Here is a 9455-nt window from a genome sequence, read left to right on the forward strand (position 1 = left end):
TAGCTGCAGCCCAAGCACTCGCCTAAGTTGTGAAAATCCTACCGAGTGGTAAGCCAGCCTTCCACTCGGAGGCTTAGCTGCGACCTCGTGCTCGCCTAAGTTATCAAAATCCTACCGAGTGAAGAGCAATCCTCTCACTCGGAGGCTTAGCTACAGCCTCGTGCTCGCCTAAGTTATCAAAATCCTACCGAGTGGTAAGCCAGCCTTCCACTCGGAGGCTTAGCTGCAGCCTCGTGCTCGCCTAAGTTATAAAAATCTTACCGAGTGAAGAGCAACCCTCTCACTCGGGGGCTTAGCTGCAGTCCAAGCGCTCGCCTAAGCACAGGCACCTTGCTTTGAACCTGCAAAAGACATTTTGAGCCGAAGGCAATCATATTCAAGCGCCAAATTCAAGTTTGAATCGATATCTAAAGGAACCGAAAGTGCTCAGGCGTCAAGCCTGTTAAAGTTTGTCGGTTACAATTCCACTCGGCATACCGAGGCAAATTTAAAGAGTCGAGCCAGAAGAAGTTTTTTACCCCTCCTGTGGAGGGCTGGAAGGTGCAACAAATTCATCAAGGTCAATTCCGTCGGCGATCCGAGTGGCAGCTGCAAGGAAAGTCTCCATAAAGGACCTGAAGTCGTGCTTCTTGGTATTGGCCACCCGAAGGGCCGCCAGCTTCTCCTCTCGTGCATCTTTGCAGTGGACTCGGGCCAGACACAGAGCGACATCTGCACCACACCGAGCCGAGGACTTCTTCCACTCTTGCACTCGACCAGGGATCGTGTTCAAGCGGGCCATCAGCGACTCAAGGTCATTCTGAAGTGTCTCCTCAGGCCAGAGCGTCGAGTCGATGCGAGATGTGGCGGCCTTCAGCCTTGCGAGATAGTCCACGACAGCTGCAACACGAGACTCCAGTCGGAAAACATCCATGGCAACTTCGTCGTTCACCGGAGAATTGACGGGGTCAAGGTTTGGCTCCAGTCGGCTGGTTTCTTCTTCAAAATTTTGCAAGGGTGATCACTAAGTCAAGGAGATAGTCGAATGGAAAAGGCCACAATTAGAAATATTTGCCAAACATGGAGATTTACCTTCAAGCATAAGAAACAGCTTCTTGGCAAGGCCACTCAGGAAGGCTTCCAGTTCAGTTTTCTTCTCAGTCAATTTGCTGACTTGGTCGGTCAGGGCAGCTTTGTCAGTTCTCAGTCGACTGACCTCCTTGTTGGCAATCCCAAGAGCAGTTTTCAGATTGGTATTGTCTTGTTCGAGCTTGGTGACTGAAGCCAACTTCTCGTCAGCAAGCTTGATCTTCTCAGCTAGCTCAAGGTCTTTCTTCTGATGGGCCTCCCTTACCTTACCTGCAAGTTACAGCGAGATCAGATGCCGAAACAAGCAAGGGGAAAAGCAGTCGTCAGGGTCTCACCAAACATACCTTCGGTCTCCTCCTTTGCCTTTGTCAGCTTCTCCTGAACCAGCTTCAAGCTCAGCTCGACTTGAGTATGCTTCTGTTCCAGCTCTGAGTAGCGAGCCACAAGATCACAAGAGTTCTGCGAAGAACCAATCGACCAAATGTCAAAAATAATTCACTTCCGAGTGAAAAGGGAAAAACACACGTTTCTAAGACTACAGCCGAATACAAGCATTCGACCGTAGTCTCGGGGACTACACCCAGTGGGTGCACTCAGCGTGCCCCCACTAATCCTGTTGAAGACAAAGTCGACCAGTCGACCTAAAAAAAAACAGTGTGCGAGATGCATTCTCTAAGACTGTGATCAACTGCAAGCAGTCGACCACAGTCTCGGGGACTACACCCAGTGGGTGCACTCAGCGTGCCCCCACCGGTTTGCGAAATCCAGTCGACCAGTCGACTGACAGAAGATTGACATCATAAAGCCTAAGGCCGACTGCCAGCAGTCGACCTTAGCCTTGGGGACTACACCCAGTGGGTGCACTCAGCGTGCCCCCACCGGTTTGCGAAATCCAGTCGACCAGTCAACTGACAGAAAGATTGACATCATAAAGCCTAAGACCGACTGCCAGCAGTCGACCTTAGCCTTGGGGACTACACCCAGCGGGTGCACTCAGCGTGCCCCCGCTAACACGGAGTTTATTCGACACACCCAGTGGGTGACTAATATAAATTCCGGAAAAGAAAAGTTTTTGGTAGCATATCCAACAGAACAAACAGCGGTCGACTGACCTGGACATTGCTTTGGAGGGCAGAACTGGCGTCATAAGCTGCCTGGCTCGCGTCCCGGATGGTCTTCAGCTGCTCCATCATGAGTCCCGCCTGGCATATCGCCTCCTTCGCTGCGCCAGCTTGGTCCTCTGGGACGTGGTGCGTCGTGAAGAGGGAAGGCTGCTGAACACTCGTCAGTGGATTCGCGAAGGACACCGTGTGTCGAGTGGTGTTCTCTTCCTCCACAGTCAGAATTTCAGGCGCCGGCACATCCTGAGGCACCTTACTGGCGGACGCTTTCCGACTCCTCCTGTGCTTCAGCGGCTCTTCATCCTCATCATCATCAGGAAGATCGATAACAGTGTTGGGTGGAGCTGCGGAGAAGGATCGGGATCAGAGATCGCGAGTCAGTCGACTAAGAATGATATTAAGAACACAATACCTGGATTCGAAGTTGCTGCATCCTCCATCTCGTGGTCATCGGCCCGGGCCGAGGTCTCAGAAGTAGCAGCACTGCAACTCCAAAGGATCAGTCGACTAACCTCAGCGTCGACCAGAGATAAAGTTCGCACAGAATAAGAAAATATGAGCAACACAATTACCCTGATATGGTGGGGATGGACACCTTCATCTTCGGCAGGAGCTTGGTCGGCTTCGATGAGGCCGCCCTGGGCTGCTTCGGTGCCTTTTCAGTTGGCGCCGGAGAGGTGGTCCGAGGGCGCTTGGTCGACTGAGTGGCGGTCGCAACCCCCTTACCACGTTCGGTCGAAGGGTCGTGGACAAGCTTCGACCGCCTTTCTGAGCGCGGTGGAACGACCTCCTCCTCCTCTTCTTCCTCGTCCTCGATGTCATCTTCATCACCTTCATCATCATCGTCGTCGTCATCATCCCCTGCAGCATCCGAGTCCCATTCCTCCTCTTCCTGGCTCTCGCCCCCGCTCGCCTCGCCCCCGCTCGCCTCGCCCCCGCTCGCCTCGCCTTCCTCAGTCGAGGCTTGTGCCCCATTGGGCATCGAGTACAGCTCGGTGAGGGCCTAGCAGATGCCCAAACAAGGATCAGTCGACCGGTCGGCAGGGTTAGCAGAAATGAATACGACAAGGACACAGTGGAGAGCAGAGCAAGTGTACCTTGTTTGGGTCGCTGTTGTGGTCGAGTGGAGGAATCCTTCTGGCTCCGCGCGGGTTGTCCCTGTTTCCGGTAACGGCTACCATCCATCTTTCCAGAGTGACATCGTCGACTTCTTCTGGATGGACTCTAGTCTCGTCTTCGGGCCCACAGTACAACCACATGCAGTGGCTCCGGAATTGAAGGGGTTGGATGCGACGCCTGAGGAAGACCTCCAGAAGATCCATGCCCGTCACCCCCTCCCGAACCAACTGCACCACGCGCTCCATCAACATCTTCACGTCGGCTTTCTCCTCCGGAATCAGCTTCAGAGGGGAGGGCTTGTTCACTCGGTCCATGGTAAACGGAGGGAGTCCACTCGACTGCCCTGGCGTCGACTGGACCTGGCAGTAGAACCAAGTCGACTGCCAGCCTCTGACGGACTCGGGAAAGGACATGGGCGGGAAGGTGCTATTATTCCTCACCTGAATCCCCAGGCCCCCACACATTTGGACGACTCGGGTTTTCTCATCACCTGGGCTCGCCTTCTTCACGGTCTGAGAGCGACACGTGAAGATACGTTTGAACAAACCCCAGTGCGGTCGACAGCCCAAGAAACCCTCACACATGGACACGAATGCAGCAAGATAGGCAATGGAGTTTGGGGTAAAGTGGTGGAGCTGCGCTCCAAAGAAATTCAAGAAGCCACGGAAGAAAATGCTTGGCGGCAAGGAAAACCCACGATCAACATGAGTGGCCAAGAGCACACACTCACCCTCTTCCGGCTGTGGCTGCCACTCCTTCCCCGGCAACCTCGCAGCTCCGTGAGGGATCAAGCCCTCGTTGGCCATGTCGAGGAGGTCCTTCTCCGTGATGGTCGACTGGATCCAGTCTCCTTGGACCCAGCCTTTCGGCAGGCGGGATCTGGACGAGGACCCTCTACGGCTGGTGGATCTCCCCTTCGCCTTCTCCGATGCCGACGCCTTCTTGGCACGCTCCAGCGCTGCCGTCTTCTCCTTGTCCATGGTCGCCGGTGAGATGCGCGAAGGGAAGTGGTGCGGGGGCGAGAGCGAGCACGCTGAGCAGGGAGGAAGGAAGCAGAGGGAGAGAGGGAGAATGCTGAGGCGCAGCACAGAAATCCTCGCCGGGCGCATTTATAAGGTCCCTTCCGAGTGGCTGACATGTGGGCCCGGTCGATCTAATCATATCTGGGAGCAGTTATGGAGACTGGATACGTGGCGAAAAAGGCGGCGCGGAGATCGAGGCGTCTATGCCCCGTTCCATCCGAACGCCGCGGTCTGCCCCGCTTCGCGCGCGCCCTCAAATTTCGCATCCCGCGGAATCCGCGAGCGGCAAATCAGTCTGTCAGACGCGGTGTTTCCGGCGATCCGTCGCTCGGAGATCGTCGAAGCTCGAAAGATCACTCGACGCAAAAATAGAATGGATCGAGTCGACCGAAGGCAAATTGCTCCCTGTCAACGAAGAGATTCTTTGATCCAGAACAGCGCACAACTAGAGCGCAAAGGTTAATCGGAAACGACATCAACTCCTTCTTCACTCGAAGCCTCAATCCATTCGGGGGCTAATGATGGGGTTATGTACCTAGGGTAGGGTCATGGACCTGTTCCAAGTAACTTACCCTAGGACATCCTTAGAAGAGGTCGCCTTCCAGTCGACCAACGAGGATTCACTCGACTGACCTGAAGGACTCGACCACGAAGACTCACTCGACCACCAGGAGGTCAAGAGGCACTCTGCACCGCAGCGGCCTGTAATCAAGTAGACTTTATGATAGTAAAGGCACTTTATGTGGGGCGTTACCAGTAACGCCCCAGACTTAACTCACCTTAAACCCTCTCCTACGTGGGCTGGCTGGGGTCCTGGCGCACTCTATATAAGCCACCCCCCTCCACAGGCAGAGGGGTTCGGCACCTTGTAATCCATACATTCATAATCCACTCGACCGCCTCCGGGCTCCGAGACGTAGGGCTGTTACTTCTTCCGAGAAGGGCCTGAACTCGTACATCCTTTGTGCTTACAACCTCTCCATAGCTAGGACCTTGCCTCTCCATACCTACCCCCCACTCTACTGTCAGGCTTAGAACCACGACACGACCCTCTTCCCCTTTGATTTTCTTTTCCATCTCCACTGCAACAGAGAGAGAGACACGGGAGAGCCACCTCTCCTCCTCTGCGCCTGATGGATTTCGAGCGCCGTTGCCTTCCCCTTCGTCGGTTGTGCATCCACCTCGCGGTGAGCGCGCCGCCGTCGAGCGATTAGGCTGCGGTGCCCTTTGCCCCTTTCAGGGTGGTTCTTCGTCCGATGCCTCGGCTTGCCGATGCGCGTCCGGATCGAGAGGAACAGTTGCGGCCATGACGGCGGCACAACTTTTCTTTTAGATTTCTTTGCCCTTCTAGGGTTCTTTGGAGGGAGGGATTCTTTCTGTGATTTCTTTTCAACCGAAAAAGTCTAACCCGATCTGGCTGATATCATTGATAGATTTTTTTGGATCGGATAGGTTAGATCATTCCGGTGAACCTACCTTCTGCTTGTCCAGATGAACTCGATCCAGCGTCGGCCATGGTGAAGTAGGGGCTGGTGACAATGTGGACAAAGAGTGGATGGCAGCGGTGGTGGAGTTTCCCGTGTGCACCGCACTAACCCTAGATCGGTAGGGATTATAAGTAGGGATTGGGGCAGTGATTAACCTCGTAAGTCGTGCCCTAGCCATCACCTCTGTTTATATAGCACGGATGACAGGGGCCCACCAACCATGATTTAGCTGCCCCTTCCTCCCCCCTCCCCGATCAGGGCGCGAGTCAGCAAAAATGCTAGACTTACGTACAGATTTTTACGTACTGACCTTACGTGCTGACTTGTCCTATTCTTACTCGTCTAATGAACCATCCACTCCTAATTAACCGCCCCCCTCTGATTTCAGCGGTGTGCCCCGGCGGCAATTACGTAAAAGTTTTCGTAGCTTCCCGTAGGTGTAGCATTGCTCCACGAGTCAGGGACCCGTTCGACTTGTTGGATTCGAACGGGAGAGAGATCAACCTAACAGTGGGGAGCCCACTTGTCCCGTTTAACATTATGCGGGCAGATGCAGGCTTTCCACTTACACTACACGGCAGATGTGGAGGTGGACGCGGGCTCCCGCGAAACGTCCCACTTGCAGCCTGATCTACATGCATGCCATCCAAAACACATGTCGACCGATCGAGCGTCAACATCACACGTTGCAGCTGGTGCCTCTTGACGCACGGCTGCTGCCTATGAAGTTGACGAGCATTCCGATTCTCCGGGACACATCATACAAATATCTACAGTACATATTATTGTTTCATTGTCTGGTTAACTCACCGATGATTTAGTGAAGCCATCAGCGGTGAGAGCCGGGCGATCGAGCAGAAAGAAAGACTGACCGATAGTTTGCAAGCAACGCACCGATGATGGAGACGTCTCGTTAAGTAATATACCTCGCCTGGGTTATACTCAACCTCGCCCCCACTGCAACGTACATAGTGCATGCATGCGTGCCGTGTGTTTGTTTGCATCTTTCATGCTGCTAAATGCGAATCCTTGTATTTTGGTTAGTTGCGCATCAGGTTCTGGAGCATATACCCCTCCCGTAGTACATCATGAAACAACATATATACCTACCAACGGACAAGTACTATCATGTATCTAATCTATGAGAAAAGGAGACATGATACTAATGAAGCATCAAATGCTTTCTGATTAACAATGCGTAGAGCATTTCTAGCGGATGCCCCAAAAGCTATATTAGAGAGATTTTTTTATTAACTGAGCATGGCTTAGAGCATATACTGCATCATTTAACAACATACCTGCCGAAGGACAAGTACTATGACATCTGTAAGTACTACTAATGTAGTCTATTTAAAAAGAACCATGTGATTAACTATAGGAGCATATACTCCATCCATGTAAAAGAGAAATATTCGCCAGGTCTGCTTCCTTTCTGGAAATCATTTCATAAAGAAGAAACATGATTAAGTATAAGGAATTTTATCATTAAAAATCTTAGTGTATAACAGGAGTGTTAACATTAGTCTAGTGCGGAACCCAATCAGGCGTGATCAGTTTTGAAATGAGAATATACATGTCTAGGCGGCTGCTTCCGGGAAAGTTCCTTGGGGCAATTTTCTTTCGGATCCCGATATGATTCTACCAAGTCTGCTAAAACTAGTGTTATTAACATGATCATGGGCTGCTAGAAGCAGTTTATTAATCCAACTGGGAGATGTGACAGGCTCTGTCTAGCTTAACTATGCTGGAAATTCGCTCTCAGAATCGATCACATAAAATCACACGAATACACGCACACAAAAACTGATAACCAAGGGCCCGTATCGTGCCATGTTTTCCCCTCTTTATTTTTTCTCCTTTTTCTCTTGATACAATAAACTCACGCAATAGTTGTGCATATATATATGCACCAACCGACCCAGGACCTCAAACCGACTTGTAGTTATTCTGCACTCCGAACCGAACAAGACTAGTACTTTTACTAAAACACAAACTAAGTCAGGTTGCCTTTTCCTAATCTAATTAGCCAGCAACGCTGATCACACCTTTACTAAACTTAGCTACTATATCTGACGCAACACAACTATTATCACATAGGTGACCACTTAGTAGTAAATGCCTTAAAACTAAACTGGGTATTGTTTGGATTACCTAACAATCACTTCCTAATCCAAACACCCGTTTCTTTACTTGACCAAACATGCGTTTCTTTACTTGACCAAACATGCAGACGACCATATCTTCATCTTGTCATGCCGATTGCCTTCGGTGACGCGACTAACCGGACCGGACCACAACTTCTCTTTTCATGGCCACCACTTCATCACCATATTTTCATGCCGACTTGTTGACTGAATCCAACGCTTTACTCGGACTACCAGCCACACTGCCACATCTGAGCGTGCTACACGCAGACTAAACACATAGCCTCATGCAGGAACTCAACTTAACTGATGCGCGTTCTCTTCACGTTGATCTTCATCTTCAAATCGGTTGCTTGCACACGGGGAGACACATCTTTTCACCCGTCACATCTTTTTTCTTCTCAGTGTCGCCAATGCCACATCTTATCGAACGACACCTCTGTCCAGCGGCAATACAACTCGCCATATACGTGCAACTCATGTCCACCATATATGAACTCGCCAGAACTCCACGACCACGAACGGAAACGCAAGGCACGAATTCCTTTTTCCGCCCGCTCTTGCTCGCAATTCTCCTCCGCCAGTGACGCATCTCAACTGCAGCAGAATATTGACACACCTGAACTCTTGGACGCACCGTACAAGAACTCATGTGCACACCTTGACGACAGCTCGCAACTTTGTCGCCTCTTCCTCGCACCCCCGAACCGACGATCTTGACGAGATCTTCTAGTATCGCACCTCAGCACTACTGCTCCCGTCAACCTCCTCCAGGTCGATTCGTCGAACGACAATCACCCGTCGCCTCGCTTGCGACTGCGTCCTCACCGCCTTCTTGTCTCTGCTCCGCCGAACAACAACTGCCCGATCCTCCTTGTCGCCGCTCGAACGACAATTGCCTGCTCCTCGTCGTCGCTGCATCCCAGCGATTATATCGCCCGCTCCTAGTTGTCGCTACACCAACGACTGTATCGCCCGATCCTCCTCGTCGCTGCACCACCCAACGACTAAATCGCCTGCCGCTCTTCGTCGCTACACCAGCGACTGTATTGCCCGCCCCGAGGTGCTAGTCGGGTCGCTACCCCGGGGCAAGCGCAGCTTCACCTCGACCTTGCTCTAGATACCAGTTGTTGAAAATTCGCTCTCAGGATCGATCAAATAAAATCACACGAACACACGCACATAAAAACTGATAGCCAAGGGCCCGTATCGTACCTTGTTTTCCCCTCTTTATTTTTTCTCCTTTTTCTCTTGATACAATAAACTCACGCAATAGTTGTGCATATATATATGCACCAACCGACCCAGGACCTCAAACCGACTTATAGTTGTTTTGCACTCCGAACCGAACACGACTAGTACTTTTACTGAAACACAAACTAAGTCACGTTGCCTTTTCCTAATCTAATTACCCAGCAACGCTGATCACACCTTTACTAAACTTAGCTACCCAAACCTACTAGCACACGGACTCGTACTATATACTATATCTGA

The 9455-nt window shown here is 51.5% G+C and overlaps 1 long non-coding RNA gene across 1 annotated transcript; it reads right to left on the reverse strand.

The window, feature by feature from the left end:
* Positions 1-7621: 7621 nt before the first annotated feature.
* Positions 7622-9230, reverse strand: LOC123080561 (uncharacterized). Its single transcript, XR_006438487.1, has 2 exons — positions 9177-9230; positions 7622-9077 (listed from the first exon to the last, which is right to left on the reverse strand). It is a non-coding gene; the product is annotated as an uncharacterized lncRNA (long non-coding RNA).
* Positions 9231-9455: the final 225 nt, after the last annotated feature.

This window comes from Triticum aestivum, chromosome 1A, assembly GCF_018294505.1.
Source record: "Triticum aestivum cultivar Chinese Spring chromosome 1A, IWGSC CS RefSeq v2.1, whole genome shotgun sequence".
In the NCBI taxonomy this organism is placed as follows: domain Eukaryota; kingdom Viridiplantae; phylum Streptophyta; class Magnoliopsida; order Poales; family Poaceae; genus Triticum; species Triticum aestivum.